This window comes from Dermochelys coriacea, chromosome 17 (genome assembly GCF_009764565.3).
Source record: "Dermochelys coriacea isolate rDerCor1 chromosome 17, rDerCor1.pri.v4, whole genome shotgun sequence".
NCBI lineage: Eukaryota > Metazoa > Chordata > Testudines > Dermochelyidae > Dermochelys > Dermochelys coriacea.
In genome coordinates, this window is record NC_050084.1 from 1,923,103 (window position 1) to 1,940,322 (window position 17,220).

Below are 17,220 nucleotides of genomic sequence, written 5' to 3' on the forward strand. Positions count from 1 at the left end.
CTAAATAGTCTTTATTTGGCTCCAACGAGTTGCCCCAGTTGTCATTTTCTAGCCTGGAGGAAGGGTAGCCTTGTGCATGGCCCCCCGCCCCCATCTGTCAGCCCTGCCTTCTCCTGGGGCAAAACCCACCGCCAGGCCAGCCACTGGAGAGCCAGGGGATTGAATGTTTACTCCATTCAGACACAGCCTGGGTCCAGCCTCTTGGCCCGGCTTTGGATTTCTCCTCTCTCCCAGTGAATGTTGGCCTCTTCCTGGGGGGAGAGCAGGGATGTGAAAGGGACAGAAAGAACTGCTGGCAGCAGACAGATGGCGTTTGGAATTAGCACAGAGCTGCTCCAAGCTGCTAGCTGGACATTTTTGAAAGTAGTAAATAAAATCATTAAAATCAAGAATCAGCTGTTTGTTTAAGGAAATACCCCCTTAGTCAGAGTCCAGCTGGCCTTGTTTTTGTGCAGGCTCTGAAACACCCAGGGGACATGCTCAGTGCCCTTCTGGCCTGTCCCTACTCCAGGGACACAGCAATAGGCTGGTGAAGGAGCCCTTCTGCAGCCTGTCAATATACTTGGGGCCAGGGCTTTGTCCTGCACCAGCGTGGCTGTGGGGAGGTGGGCCATGGGCCTTCTTCACCTGACCTGTGCCAGATGAGCACTGCATTGGCCTTTCACCCACAGAGGCTGCACTTCCACACTGGAGCTGACAATGTGCTGCAAACAAAGCGTACACACCAGGCTGCTGACAGCCCTCCGCTGGGTACCCTAAGCTGTGAAATCCTAGGGAGGAATCTGCTTGCTGCAAATCATGATTCTCTCAAGAAGCAGAGCGGCCTTTCCCAGTAGGCAGGGCCTGCCCCTCCCTCCTGTGTCCCAACTGAGCATGGGCTAGAAATGCTGGGATGAAAGGGAAACGTTTCTTTCCAGCATCCTTGCCTAGCACTTGCCCCTCAGATGGATAGGACTCGGAGGGCATTTAGAGCTCCCTAGGAAGACTGACCCTCTTACTCCTGCATAATGACAGGTTTCAGAGTAGCAGCCGTGTCAGTCTGTATTCGCAAAAAGAACAAGAGGACTTGTGGCACCTTAGAGACTAACAAATTTATTTGAGCATAAGCTTTCGTGAGCTACAAATAAATATGCTTACGCTCAAATACATTTGTTAATCTCCAAGGTGCCACGAGTCCTTCTTGTCTTCTTTCTCCTGGTGTATGTCAGCATAACAGCACTGAAGGCAACTGAGTTCCCACTTTGAACTCTCCTGGCTTTGGCACCAGTGGAACTCCCCCCCACTGGATTCCTGCACCTCATTCTTAGCAGCACACACATGGCTCTGGTCACTTATTTCCACTCCCGCTCTGACATTGCTGGTACACACATGTTCCAAGTGAGAGCAGGAGAAAACTGCTCTACCCTGGGGCAGTTCTAAATCACACGTGATTCGGAGTGAGAGGAAGTAGCCTCTGGTTTTGAAATACACGTACAGACAAAACAACACTAGCTATTGTTAGCCTAGGCAATGCAGAGCCATTTGCAGTAAGCCTACAATACGTGAGGGGAGAGCAGACCAGGGCTCCAAGTAACACTGGATTCTCAGTTACCATTTTAAGTGACAAAAAAGCAACTGTCTTGAAAGCCTCAACCAGCTTAGATGCTGAAGCCTCCATGGAGAGCTGAGTTTCTGCTTCTTTTCATTGCAGACTAGGCACCCAGCACACATCTGCAAAGCACTTTCAATGCTAAATTTGAAACTTTGATCCTCAGTCGTTCTATAAATGTTTAATGCAATAACGCTTCTGAAAGGACTCAGAAGATGTGTAGTTTGAAGCCAAATTGAACTTTCTAATATGATATTCAAATAACTTTAAGATGCATGGCACTTTCCAAGGCACATACTTGGACTCTTAATGAGGGGGGGACTGCTTTAAAAATAGATGTTGATTTTAAAATAAAACAAATACCGGATTTGCAGGTACCCTCAAAGCTTTATTGAAGGGAAGGATGGGAAGAGAAATGACAGCTGAACGCAAATACAGCTCAACAAACAAAGCAGCAAATAAACTCGCAGAGGAATAATCAGCCCCTTTGGAGCCTGCTGGAGGTGTGTGGATATGAGACAGTGTCTCGGTGTGTTTGCATTTATCTGAAGTGCACGACAAGCTGACAACTGAATTTAATTGCAAACCACATCCTTTCCCCATGGCTTGTCTCAGGCAGCCCCAGAGTGCTGGGTCCCAACAGTTATCTGAGGCTCCTTTTGTCGGGGGTGGTTCTTCACTTCAGCCTAATTCTTTCAAATGCCAGTATGAGCTTGCTGACCTAAGACTCAGATAGAAGCTGGCAGGAGATTCTTGCTTGGGCGATTTTTGACCTTTGGGCAAATGGAAAATGTAACGTGGGGCCCAGCTGTGCTGTTAGAACACCCGGGCACATGAGGGGCTGCCAAGCACCAAGGCAGGTAGATCGCAACAACTGAGCATAGAGGACACATTAAAGGAGCTAGCCAAGGGTGAGAAGGGGGGTAGAGGGGCCTGCTCAAGGCAGAAAATGGCAGATTAGGAAGCCTGGTTTATAATGGATCCTAAAAAAAAGATGCAGCCAGGGGAGGGGCTCAGGGCTGCTGCTTGGCTGCCAGCTGAAGCCTCCACCATGGCTGGCCAAAGTGCGAACAGGAGGGCAGCCCTGATGAGCCCTGTAACACCCGGGATGAGAAGGCGGCCAGGGAAGAGACTGAAGGATGGGAGGGGGAAACCAAAGGGCAAACTGCAAAGGCATTTCAGGTGCATCTGGAGATGCTGCAGAAGTGGCATCCGGGGCTCCCAGCACTGGCGAAAGAGATGAGGTGCTGCTGGAAGTCAAGTCAGCACTGAGACAGGAGGGAGCAGAGCTGGACCCTCTGTGGAGGCCCTGTGCCCAGCAGGATCCAGGCAGCGCAGAGGGGGGAGTGGGTGGCTCATCCCAAAATCAGGCCATTGGGTGCATTCTCGTGTCCATGGCCATCAGTGGGGACAGAGGGGGAGCTTTAGCCAAAACACAGGGCCTGACTCTCCATGCCTTGCACTTCACACCATCACTGACTCGTGCAAGGTGAGTGCCACGTGCTTTGCACTGGAGTCAATGGCCGTACAAGGCACAGGACGAGAGAGAACCGGGCCCACGTTTAACAGATGCTGAGAGTTGTTAATTTCCCTCCTTCCCCTTCCATCCTGGAAACAGCAGCTGGGTCAACCTGAATGTAGGTGGGAAATGGGACAGGAGCAAGGGACAGACCCAGAAATTTACAGCCAACACACAGGGCGGGGAGGAGGCTCTGCTAAAAGAATCCCTGCAAAGGACTAATGGCCTCCTTTGAGTATCATTTAAAACACCCCGAAAGGTTCCCCCCTTTTGGTCTCAAACCTTCTTTTAACCTTTGAAATACCAGGAAGGCTAAACCGGTCCCTCATGTTGCTGGCGGGTGCCTACGGGTCTCTGTATGTGTGTGCAAGTTCTGGCAGTTATGGGCCAGCTGGAAGATGAATCATTAGCAAAGAAATCATTTTTCTGAAGAGTTCATTAGGCCTCAGAGTTGAATACATGTTTAAAAGCCAAGAGGTTTCAACATTACCTCCTCTCTCAGCTACTCACCATTCAGTCACAGTAACAGGCAGCAAGCTCTTGTGAGTCCAGGCACCAGCCCGACCTTAGTGTGTAACGTGAAAAGAAGCAGGAATCCCCCCCCCCGCCACCTTTTTTTAAATACAAAAGTTTCTGACCTTCTCTCTCCATGACAAACAAGCCCAAGCCCAGCTGTATATTCCCTTTGCATGTCACCATTAACAAGCAAGACATTCAGGGCAGAATATTTAGAAACACAGGAGCAAAGAGCTTCTGGGAGGCAGGAAAACATTCATTTTCGTGCACTTCGCAGCACCACAGAATAAAGGTAATCTACAAGGTCACTAAGTATCAGACAGGCAGGCTGCTGCAATCAATATGGACCTGCCATGGGTACCAAAGATAGAAGACATCTGTCAGAGGCAGTAGATTGGGTTAGAGGGAGCTGAGTGCTGGTGTCTCACCAGGATCTGCACTGGAGCTGGTCTGACCCACTAAGGAAATCAATGATCCAGAGGATGAACCATGCAGGGCTGGAGTTTGTCAGTGACACAGAACAGATGAAGCCAGGGTACTCTATTATTATTAATTATTATTGAATAAGTGCTGACAAGACACAATGGACAGACGTGCCTGCTGTGGAGAACTGGTGAGCTAAGCCAGATGTCGAAGGGTAGACGCAGAGGAGTGGACCTGGACAATTAATGTATGTTCATGATTTATTTCAGTTGCCTTTGTGTGCCTTTGGCAGGAAGTAGGGACAAAGCGCCAAGAATTCCTGCATTCTGATCTCAGCCCTGCCTACTATAGGATCTTGGGCAAGTCAGAATCCTTATGTTCCTCAGTTTCCCCATCCATAAACTACAGCTAATAATCCTTCCTGCTTCACAGGCATGTCAATATCTGCAAAATGCTTAGGGTCAGGGAAGAGGGCCCATTAACTTAGGAGGGGGAGAGCTTTCAGGATGGCAGGTCAGCATCAGAGAAGGGGTTTGGGTAATTCCAGCCAGCTAAAAAACTTCTTCCACTCATGTTACGTGTCAAGAGACAAAGGGCCTGATGCCTGGGCCCCAGGGCTCTCAGGAAAATGAGAAAGCTGCTGCTCGAGGGACCTCCTCCTGCGAAACCATAGGAGGCAGAAAAGCCCAAGCCCAGGGCTGGGTCCACGGGCTGGAATGCAAGCTGCTCTGAGGATCTAAAGCTGAAAGGTAATTTCAGGGTTCTGAAGTACATGGCTACTTCTATCAAGTTGTCAAGTGTTACAGATTCATGCAATCTTGTTAAAAGATATGAAATCCAATCCCCCGTCCCTCTCACGGAATAATGAGCCTCGCCAAGGGGCTCAGCTCAGATCATTAGAGCTATCCAGGAGCCTCAAAGTCCCACATTTCCAGGCTGACACTTGATTGGATGTGAGAGAGGCTGTTGTCACGACCACTCTTCTCCTGGCATTCACGGCTCAGATTGGCAGCCGTTCTCCTGTCATCTCCCCTCCTTTGCTCACAACTTTCTGTGCAGAGCATTTGCTCTGGTGCAGATGAGAGGGATATTGTCAGTGCTTCAGCAAGCTGCTGGGGCTGACCTCAATCCAAGCCATCCAGTATAATTCTCGTTCCCATCCCAGAGATACGAGGGGAAATTGCAGCTCTGAAAAATGCCCTTTCAAGCACTAACCCAGGCTCAGCGAGTTATCAGCTCTGCAGATTTAATTCTGAGCAGAGATGCCATCCAGGGCGTTGCGGAGCCAAGCACCGGCCACGTCACCCCGAAGCTGGGTGAAGGTGGGCAAGGATACACAATCAGGAAGGAGATAAACGCCTGAGCCGATTGGCTTGGACTGTCTCTCTGCCACTGACCTAGTGCAAGGGCTGCCACCCCTTGAGGTCCAAACATGCGTGATGATCCGGAGCCCATAGCAGTGGCCAGCTGGCCGTGTGTTCTGGGCACCTTCACACCGTTCCCAGGACAGCTACTCAAAGAAGGGACAATCCTCGAAGAAGTGGGGCATGTGGCAGCCCTAGCTAGCATTGCCTTATGTGAGTCTGGACTGGTCAGAGCAGCCGCACGATGCTCCTTATGGCCTCCAGGGCAGCGCAGCAGAGTAGACCCCTTCCCCGTCTCTTCATGCCCAGTCAGGGGGTCTGACCCAGCTGGATTTCTTCCCAGATGCTGATAGCTACACAAGCTCCTGCCTCCTCTGCCCCTGGGTCCAGCCGCCAAGGCCTGCAGCTGCCTCCGCTTGGGTGAGCTTTAGTCAGGCTCCAGGTGCGAGCACAGTCCACAGTGGGTGCCGGGGTAGCTCACTGCAGGGCTGGCTGCATCCCGCAGAATTGCAGGGCCTGTCCCCAAGCAAGCCCGGAGAAGGGCAGCTGGCTCCCCAAGTCTGTGAATTCCTAGGGCATGGCACGACGGTCCAGGCTGCTTCCCAAGAGGCCGGTGGGGCTGGGTTTGAGACCCGGCCAGGCCACTGGGGGAGTCAATCCGCACTTTGCTGTGGCAGATCTGTGCCTATGGTCCTCTGGCTGAGCCCATTCTAGCCAATGAGCAGGCTCTTGCCGGAGCCGTCCTAGCCACAGGGGAGCAGCTGCCTGCCTGTTGCATGAACGTCTGTGCCACCAGCCGCTTAGTAGCACTAACCTACGACGTGTCAGGCCTTTCTGTCTCCATGGGGATCCCATACAGCCGGCTGGCTCTGAATCGAACCAGCGTTATGGTCCGGTAGCACGGCTCCTCCAGCTTCAACCAACAGACGCCAAGAAGCACAGAGTCCAGGCGGCCCTGCCAGGCCTCTAGCAGCCATGCCGTGCGCTGTTTGAGCCAGCCCAGGTTTGTGGGGATGGGAGCGTCAAGGGCCGGCCGCCAGGGTTAGCACTCAGCTCTGCCATGTGAGGCACCATCCGCATGGCCACTCAGGGCCTGGGGCCTGGCAGGAGCAGCGGGTTCCTCCTCGTCCAGTCCGGGTTTGTGGCAGCCGAGCATTCCTGCGGCAGCCAGCAGTGAAGTCGGAGATGCCAGACAGGAGCTGCAATGAAGGAACCCGAGGAGCTGGAGCCCGGTTCATAGCCAAAGGCCCAGGTTCCTGTCAGAGCTGGGCCCTGTCTGGCAAGCTCACTGCTCTGCTTTGCTTCCCTGTTCTACACCGGGGCCGCAGCGCAGACCGGCCGTGGGGATGTGTGGGGCTTCGAGCAGACTAATCCAAGTAATTTGGAGCGAACGTGTCCTGTCGCTCTTTGTGTGCTCGAGAGCGAGGAGGGAAGCGAGGCGGAAGCTGAACCATGTGGAGATGGGAGCTTTGCCAGGCTCCCATGAGACAAAGCTCTGAAACACGTTTGCTGGCCCAGCAGCTCCAGCAAAGGAAGAGCTCTCTCGTCTCTTGCGGGCATAATAAGCAGCTGTCGAAAAGGCTTCCTGATGGGTCTTTTAATACTCCCCCCTCCTGGATAATTACAGCCCGTTGAGTCACAGCCCCTGTATTGTCCAGCACCGCCCACTGACGTCAAGCTAGCCTTGCTGATCCACAAACTTCCCCCTTCCTCGGCAGCCAGGGCTGGGGGGAAACGAGCAGAGAAAGGGACAGAAAATTCAAATTCTTCTCTTGTCAAATCATCATCAAACTGGTAATCAACCAACTCCCCTCCACCCCAGTCCCCAAAACAGACATTGAGCATCCTATGCTTGGCTTCAACTCTTCCAAAGCTCGCTGAGGTCTTAACTCATTAGAGAAAGACTTGGAAACGGGAAACAATCCTTTTTATTTACTGCTTCAACTCTGGCCCTATAAAGGTGGCAGGAACCGTGCTGTCTGTATGAGGCAGCATGAGCAAAATCAGGTAGCCAAAACCACAGATCAGAGCAGGTTTGCTGAGCAGACCCAGAAAGAAAGTGCAGGAATTGGCAGCTGAGACCTCGTCAGAGAGACAATCTCAGTTACCTTGGTTATCAGATCGGACGGAAAGAGACACTGAGCACACAGGACTCAGCTTGGGAACTCCCAGTGCATCGGGTTGTTAAATATGATTATTATTATTTTGCTTCTGTTTAAACCCTGAGCTCAGCCAGTAATGTAATGCCCCGGAAGCCCCTCAAGATGCAGCTCCTGAGGACATAACAAGCTCTGGAAATGCCAGAGTGACGCAGGGTCTGAGTTCCTAAGCAGCCAGGAATGGCATAAGTGGGACCCAAGGCCCTGGTTTTGCCTGGCAGTTACTGGTGGGTTCTCTGTGCACCCAGGCCTCGGGAGGGTGGCCTGTTTGGCCCCTCAGTCTTGTCTGGCTGGTACAATAGATTCATTTTGCCAGGTCTGTTCATTATGTGCACCATAGGAACACCTAGAGCTTCGAGTCCGGCTAGGAACCGTGCTGGCAGGGTGTCGCCCGCGCACACGCACACACACACACACACGGGCAACAGTCTGTGGGGCCGCTCCCCAGCACCGACTTCACAGAACTGCACCAGTTTGCAGCAGCCCGTAAACACGCACACACGGGACCCATGGTAGAAGCAACAGAGTCAGCGGCTCAGTGGCTCGTTAGGGGCTAGCTGGAGCCTGCCCGCTGGCTCTGTGTAAAGGGTGTTGCGTAGTTGCACAGCCACAGGGGAGCCCCAGAGAAGTGGGTGGGACCTGGCACAATCCCCTCTCATGGGGAATAAGCTACTGCTCCTTTCCCCTATCATGCCAGCTCAGTGGGGGTGGGGAGTGGCAGGCCTGCCATGCCCTGGGCCATCTCCCTAGGACTGTCCCAGCACCCCTGGGAAGGAAAAGGGAATCCAGTGGACCAAGCTGCCTGGCACTGCCCATGGGCCACAGGTCACCCAGCAGCTCCCAGTGATGGGCAGAGCCCGGGAACGCTAATGGGGCTCAAAGTGGGATGTTCACAGACATCTGGGAAAACCCAGCATCACATTAAGCAGCAATGACCTGTGACCCAACTCGCACAACTCCTCCGCCTCACTGACTCTCGAACCTGGGGGCTCTGCAGCTGGATACATCAATGTATTTGGGGGGAATCAAAGGCTTGTGCGGATCAGTAGCAGACACCCCCGGTAGACAGCCCTCCTGCAATCCAGACAAACAATGTAAATACATGACAAGTCGCACCGAGCAGGGGAAATCGATCTTGGTCTACAGGCTTGTCCCCATGAGCTGTCACGCTGCAGATGTCAGCGTAAACACTACGTATGCCAATGGGAGGGGTCTCCTGTTGCTGCAATTAATCCACCCCCATGAGAGGCAGCAGCTAGCTTGGTGGAGGAATTCTTCTGTTGACCTCGCACTGTCTACACCAGGGTTAGGTCAGTCTAGCCACAGCTCTCGGGATTTGGATTTTTCACACCCGAGAGACCTAGCCATGCCATGTAAGTTCCAGAGGAGACCAGCCCTCGTTTGGAGTGATGTGAGCACGCCAGGCCAGTGAATTTCGGCAGTTCTGACGGAGTTTCCTTCCGTCACCAGGCTGTTCTGATTAACCCGTGTGTGCAGCTGGAACCCCTAGGGGTGTAAGTCAGCCTGGGACTTCGGGGCCAATTTATCCTCGTCCTCAGAGGAACACTGCACAGCCCCTGCCAAAGACAGGCCGGGCGCTGGGATTCATAGCTCGGCTAGATGCTAAAAAGCAGGGCCTCAGTAAAGCCCCTGGATTTATGGCTCATTACAACAATCTCTAGCCCTCTGACCCCCCTTTCTCCTATGCCGGCTGAGTGTTAACCTCAAATGGGCTCAGGCAACATGTGTGAACTCCTGGCTACCCAACCTGCTCCACCTTGGACCCCCATCCAGCCTTAGGGAAGAGCTCTGCGCGCCTCCAAAGCTCGTCTCTCACCAGCTGAAGCCAGGCCAATAAAAGCTATTACCTCCCCTCCCCCTTTGCCTCAGTAATGCTGCTCAGCAGCAGCCAAAGACCTGGCTCTTTGACATCAGTGGAGTTACTCCAGTTTACACCAGCCGGGAATCTGGCCCAAGAATTCACTTTGCTCTTCCCTGCCCCCCGAGTTTTGCACAGCCCAGTGCCGAACAGGAGCTCTTCCGAAGGCACATGGTCAGTGTTACCATCTCACACAGCTGTACCGGGAGCCTCGTGACAGCTGATGCCTGCCGAAAGCCCCAGCTCCTGGAGCCCTGGGACCACAGGAGAAACAACTTCTAAGAAGCCATTTCACATCTAGCCCTGCTGCTGCGGGATATGCTGGAAACGTGGCCCTGCCCAGCTCACAAACCGCAAGGCCAAGCTGGAATAATTTAAAACTCACCTGATCTGTGGGAGTCCCAGCTCCTGATTGCTGAGTGCCTGGGGGCAGTAGTACAGGAGCTGGCAACCCCAAGTGCAGCTCAGCCCTGTGGCCCGGCCAGGCGGGAGCCCTTTCCCACGGGCAGCAAGGCCTGGGCAGGGCTGCACACAGGGCCTGACTCCATACCCCGCCGCTGGCCACACCCCTTCCCTCTCCACAGGAGCTGTTGCTAATTAAGATCCTTGGTGCAATATGCAAACTCTGAGCAAACCAGTCTCTGAGGCTGACCCCAAACAATCAATGAATTCTCCCTTCTGGCACTTGGCACCGACATTGCACAAGTTTAAATGAGCACACTGGGGCAAGGCAGCTGTTGTGTGCATCCGAAGTCAGATCTGCTTTCCCCAGTGGCCGAATTCAGGGGTTTTCTCCTTCTCTCTCCTGTTGGCCCTGCGGAACCAGCCCAGCTGAGGGAGAAGGACCTGGGCTGGGATGGCTCTGACTCGCTCATCACTGGGAGAATTGTTAATTAAGCTTCAGTTGCAAAATCTTCCTTCCTGGTGATGAGGTGTGAGCCAGCCAGTGCCCAGCGTGAGCTCCCACAGATCCCTGGGAGGAGCCTGCAGGGCTGGCAGCTAGAGAAAGAAACAGCTTTTCACTTGTAATTTGGGCAAATTTGAGCAAGAGCCACTGAGGGATAATGGACGTGGAACTGCACAATGCCAGCGTCTCAGAGCCACTTTCTGATAAACATCAGGGCTCCAGCAGCTGTTCTTGGAAACATTCAGCAGGCAGCCCCATGTTTGCTGAACATGAAATGAACAGAATTGCAGGGCACATGCTTCCCTCTCTGCCAGCCACCATCATTCTACCGCTTTGAGTTCCTCCCCTGCTGCTAGCTGACACAATGCAATCCCCTAGCGAGCGCTGAGAGCCCCGTGGTGGATGCCCTCACAGGTTCCTTGTGACATCGCAGGTGAGCCGGCCACTGAAGGAAATGCTTCCAAACGGGGTAGAGAGATAGATGGAACTAGAATTTTTATCAAATATTACACACACACACACACACACACACACCCTGCATCAGCACACATACATGCACATGGCAGACAACACCAACACACAGCCTGCACCAACACACACACACAGCCTGCATCAACACACCCAAACACCAACACACACAGATTGCACCAACACACCTAGATAACACCAACACACAGCAAAACACACAGCCTGCACCAAGACACAGAAACACACCTAAACCAACACACACAGCCTGCACCAACATACAAAGACACACACAGCACTAAATACAAACACACACAGGCTCTCCCTGTATCCTAGTTTTGAATCTCTCCAGAGCCGGGACGTTCAGCCCAGCGCTGTTTTCCTCCCAGCTCAGACAGGCCCATCAATCTGGCTGGGCCAGCGCTGCGAGTATTTCATTTTTACAGTGCAGCATGGCAGGGCTCTCCTGACCCTCACACGCTTCTTTAGGAAACTGATTTCTGGCTGCCATGAAAATCACTTCCAGTTAATTTAAACCAGGGTCAAGAGGAACACGCAGGGACAAAGGAGGCCAGGGTTTTTTTCCCCTCCAGCTCGTCTCTCTCTCGCTCTCTGTATTTATCGGCAGCCGTGCCCAGTTGCTAGCAAAGAGGCTGGGACTTGAGGCTGGCACAGAGGGCTGCGGGCAGCGCAGTGGGCATGGGGGCGCAGCAGGAGAAAGGCGATGGGGTTCTGAGCTTACTGCCGGCCAGAGAGCTGGTCCCTAACAGCCTCCTTCTCTGAGGTTTCAGGGAGGGGCACATCCCCTGGGGAAAGGGGCTCCCACCTCTGCCTCGTAGGAGTGCCCATCTGATCTCAAACACCCTGAGTGTCATTCCCAAGACTGGCCCCAGAGATCTGCCATCTGAGGAGGGGGCTGTGTAGCGAGGGCCTCAGGCTGACCAGGGAGGTGCAGGGCCCCTCAGCTTTCTCCCATTCTGCTTCCCTGGAGTGAAAGGCAGGTGCTGGGGTCGCTCTCCCAGCATCGGGTGCAGCACTGCAAAGGGGGCTTGGTGGGCAGGAGATGCTTCATAGCGACTTGGGAATGGAACAGCCTCATGAACCCCCCCACGCAGCCCTGTCACTGACCCCCTCCTGCCACGCTGCAAACACATTCACTGTGTCCCTGCCAACGTGCTCGTCTCTCAGCACCCGCCTCACCAAGCCACCAGCCGGGACAGGAGCGGTTACAGACGCCTTCCTCTTCAAAGAGGCTTCCTCTTCTGGCACGTAGAAGGGTTCCTCCAAGGGACTGTTTAAAAGCTGGGGCATAGCCCTGATCCTGTGAGTCCGTGACAGCCAGCGACGTCTCCATATGAGAAGGCAAAATGCCCCTTCAAGTCATGCCAAGGCCTGCTGACAGCATCGAGGCATGGTCACGTTGCCCCCGCAATGCCAGCCGCAACCTCCCCTGGAGCCACAGGTGCCCAGCCAGCTGGCACCTTCACCTAAGGAAGCAGGTTCAGTGCCAGAGCCCTCTAGCTCAGGGGTGCAGGCTGCCAGGCTGGCCTTAGGGTGAGGCAGGGAGGGGAGTGAGGCCTGGCATGTTACTGGTGCCCACTGCTCCCTCCTGCTGCTAGCCCTTGTGTACCGAGCACCTGGCTCAGTCCCTGTCTCCAGTGTGCCCTGGTTTGCGCGCAGCTGCACTGAAAGGCCCCTGCTCCACTCAGCAAAGCCACTTCCCCACCACCTTGGCACACCCCTAGCCCCATGTTTGGGGGGTTGGAGGGAAGGAGGAGAGGCAGGCAGCCTACGTACAAGCCAGCTCGCCGGGCCTTAGCATGGCTCTGATATGCAGCTGGTTGTTCGCCAGGTATGGAATAATTTCCAATGTCACCTGCCGGGCGCTAGCAAGGCTATTGGCCAACAGGCTCTGTGCCTTTGTTTACCCCCCTGCCAGAGGGGTGTAGTAATCCAAGCTCACCCCGTATCACTCACACACAGCGAACAGGTACAGGCTCACTCACAAACCTTTGCTGTTAGGAGCCTGGTCCTTCCCACATCCCCTATCCCCTCCCATCCGTCCCCCCTTCCTCAGACCAAGTCCTGCATCTCGTGCTGCAGCTTTTGGCCCACAGCTGTTCGGCAGGGCTAGCACAGGACGCCCGTCCCAACCCAGGGCTGGAGAGAGGACTAAGGAAATAAATAAACCCGAGCAGATTGCAGCTGCCGCTGTGAGCGCGGCTCCTTTGTTACTGTCAGCCCTCCAGGAGCGCGAGAACTGGCTTCCCAGACAAATTTCAGAGTAGCAGCCCTGTTAGTCTGTATTCGCAAAAAGAAAAGGAGGACTTGTGGTACCTTAGAGACTAACAAATTTATTAGAGCATAAGCTTTCGTGAGCTACAGCTCACTTCATCGGATGCATTTGGTGGAAAAAATGCATCCGATGAAGTGAGCTGTAGCTCACGAAAGCTTATGCTCTAATAAATTTGTTAGTCTCTAAGGTGCCACAAGTACTCCTTTTCTTTCTTCTTGAATTGTGGGCCCCAGAACTGGACCCAGGATTCCAGCAGCGGTGGCACCAGGGCCACACCTCTCTGCTCCTACCCGAGCTTCCCCTCTTTCTATAGCCCAGGATCACATTCACTTTTTTGGTCACAGTGTTGCACCGGGAGCTCAAGTTCAGCTGAATATCTCATGACCCCCAAAGCTTCTCCAGTCCCAGGCTAGAGTCCCGCACCCTGTAAGCCCAGCCTGCCTTCTTTGGTCCTAGATGGGCACACTTGCATTTAGCTGTATTAAAATCATATAGTTTGTTTGCACCCAGTTTACCCAGCGGTCCAGATCTCCATATCAGTGACCTGTCCTCTTCATTGTTACCACTCCCTCAATTTCTGTGTCATCTGCAAACTGGATCAGTGACAATTTTATGTTTTCTTCCAGGTCTTTGATAAAACGGTTAAATGGCACAGGGCCAAGAGCCGATCCCTGCAGGACCCCGATAGAAACACTTCCTCTCCGTGATGAGTCCCGTTTACACGCCTATACCGGTTAGCCAGCTTTTAAGCCATTTAATGTGGGCCATGTTAATTTCATATTCTTCTAGTGTGTTAGCTGGTGTGTGCACCGAATACCATGACACAGCCCCAGCCCCACGCAGGGCTCAGGGGCGCATGGGGCAGGGATAGCTCGGTGGTTTGAGCATTGGCCTGCTAAACCCAGGGTTGTGAGTTCAATCCTTGAGGGGGCCATTTAAAGATCTGGGGCAAAAAAAAATTGAGGATTGTGCCTGCTTTGAGCAGGGGGTTGGACTAGATGATCTCCTGAGGTCCCTTCCAACTCTGATATTCTATGGGGCACCCAGCTCCCCCTGAGTTAGTCAGAGGCAGCGAAGCTGGGCTTTCCGGGCACAATCTATTGTGTGCAGAGGATTCATTTTTGCCATTTAACATTTCATGGATAATTAATTATTCTTCATGCTCCGAGTGAAAAGCTGAAGCAGGTACAGGCCGTTCAAAGAGCCGGCTCCCACAAGAAACATGATCAAACCCAGGGAAACCGGTGAATTATTCACATCGTCAAAAGCAGGGAAGGCACTCGCCTTAATGGAGCAGGATGGCGTGTGCAGGGTACTGAGCCCAGCGCAGGGCCAGCCCCAAAGAGAGAGCAGCTCAGTGCGGCTCCTACTGGGGGACCTGAGGGAAGCCTCTCCCCTTAAGCCCTGGGGTAGCTCGTGCTGCCGCTGCCCACAGTGTGTGGAGAGTGGCTGTCGGTTCCCAGGGCCCTTCCTTGGTGATGAAGATACGTGCAATCAGCAGGTGCAAATGGAGACTTAGCGGAGTGGGGGCCTGCTTGCTGATTGCACATATATTGTATTGCTAGTGTGATGGGCCCCAGGGCTCCGGGTGCTGATGCTGTGACACATTCCACTGAAGACATCCCCCAGTAACACCCCACGGCCTGTGTGCTACCGAGCCCCCTGCAACGCACATGCAACTAACTGCCCCCATACGCCTGGGGATGTGGCATCTAGGGGCCTCCAGCCAGCAGCCATGTGCTGGTTGACTAGTAGAAATCAGATCCTAGATCTCAGTGCAATGTGGGGTCAGACCTCCCACCTCCTCCCCAGGGTCCTTGCCCTTGCAGCCCCTCACCCACTTGATCTCCCCAGCTGCAACTTCCTATGGCCAGGGCGCTGTGCTTGCAGCTCAGGGTTTGCAATGGTGCAGCCGTAACAGAGGTGCTTTGCTGCACTGTCAGTGTCCCGCAGACAGGAGGGGCTGGTAGGAGTGCCAGTATCTGGGACCTGCCCATTGAGCGGCCGCCCTTCCCAGCAATCCAGCACTGCTGGTGTCAGCACAGAAATGCACTGATTAGCATCACTTGGCCTGTCAGAGCTGGGAGAAGGAGTCCAGTGCCCCCAGGGGCCATGTGCTATCAGAGAGAAGGGCCTTGAAACCCACCCCGCTGATTTCTGGTGGCCTGGCTCATAGGCTATGCAGCTTCCTCACCTGCGGGAGCAGAGCCGCACTCTGACCAAGCAGCAATCTCTCTCCGGGCGGGGGTGGGCAGGAGACGGGATGAAAGGAGCCATGAGACCAGCACATCTTGTCTGCAACAGCTGTGGTAATTGAACATTCTTGCCTATTTTCTAGGTAACCAGTTGAAAGCTGCAGAGATTAAATTTCCAGGCAACGTTTTGTTGTTCAGGGCACAGAGCTCAGTTAATTAAAAGGGAAAGAAAAGGCTGACCACGGGGGCCGAGGAAGCCGTATCTCGTGCTCGCAAGCGATACAGGGGGCACGTGGGGGACAGCAGGGAGCAGCAGCCACGTGTGTCTTCTCGTTAATTGCATTGGAGACGTAGGGCACACGGACCCCGCACTGTTTGAGCCCCTCGACCGCCTCACACGCAGACCAAGGAGTCTGATGGCCTGAGAGGCACTAGCCTAGGCGGAAGAGATGAGCCTTGATCTGGGAAAAGCCCCTTCATGCTCAGGCCCAGGATCGTGCCCAAGTCCAACTGACTCTGCGTGGCTGGCGGTGCTGGGAGAGGATGGGGCAAAGCTGGGATGTGTCGGGACCCGTGTGCGCCTACTAAGACCAGACCGTCAGCTAGCCAGCCAGGCGCTCTGCTCAGACGCAGCGAGGGGGAAGGTGCCCCGCCCCGTTCTCCATTGTGTCTTTGACTCCGTGTATTCAGCATCAACTCACATTTACTTTCTTGTTGCATTCACTTCCAGCACAATTCTCCTGATTCCCAGAGCCGTGGGATTTGAAATGAGTTTCTTCATCTGAAGGAAGAACTGATGTCTCACTTAGAAACCCCCTTTTCTCTCTGCTCTCCCCTTCCTGCCCTCTGCCCCAGCAGAGCACCTCCTGCCTTGGGCTTCCAGAGGGACTGCCCACCTGTGCCCACAGGCAAGCTTCCCTGGAGGCTGGGGGCTGCAGCGGCACTGTCTGATCAATTATAAACTGCGTTTTAAATACCTAAAAACTTTTTAGTAAAAGCCTGTAAACCCATTGGGAGCTGGAGAACAGCTTCAGCTTGAAAGCAATTCTTTAGCATAAAATGTGTTGATAAACCAGGAGGTTGTGAATCATGAGCCGCACTGCGGGGGCCGGGGGAATAGAAAGAGGTTCTAAAGAGTGTGTGTAGAGATGTAAATTTGAAAAATGTCCCTGTGTTCTCCTCTCGTGCTGGGGCTGATTCCCAAGTGCATCCAGGGCCCTTTGCAAAGGAACAAAGACGGCCCGAGGCCTGCCCGCACTCCCACGTGCCTGGCATTAGATGCTTGCTGGCCCATTGTGTCCAAGGAGACTGATCGTGGGAATAAAGTGACTTGTGTTTGCAGGACTCACACCGCACTGGCAGCCCAGCAAAGGCAGCAAAATTGGCTCTTGTGGCGATCCCAGTTTTTATCCTCAGATCCCAGCTTCCATCCTAGATTTGCACCAGTCTGACCCTTATCTCGATGAGAACTCGCCATGTGTCCACGCACGGGTCTCCAGACCTTCCTTCATGGAAATAATTCCCAGTGGTGGGACTGTGACAGTACTGACATGAACTGTGACGGTCTAGATCATTGTGGCAACCAAGGTCCTATAGTTGCACCAAATCTTGTAAAAAGGAGGTCCAGTGAGGTGTCTATGGAAAGGTTATGATCTGCTGGTTGTGATTATGCTGTCTGTGTGCAGGTATCAATTTTGTAGTTGAAATTATGAATACTTGCTATGTACTTGTATCTCAATGTGTTTGATTCCAAGTAGCCTCAGTGAAACATTTGGTTAGCTCCTTGAGAAAGGAATTTGCAGATGAAGTGCCCAATCAAGAAACACTTAACTGACAATAAGAAAAGGAGTACTTGTGGCACCTTAGAGACTAACAAATTTATTAGAGCATAAGCTTTCGTGAGCTACAG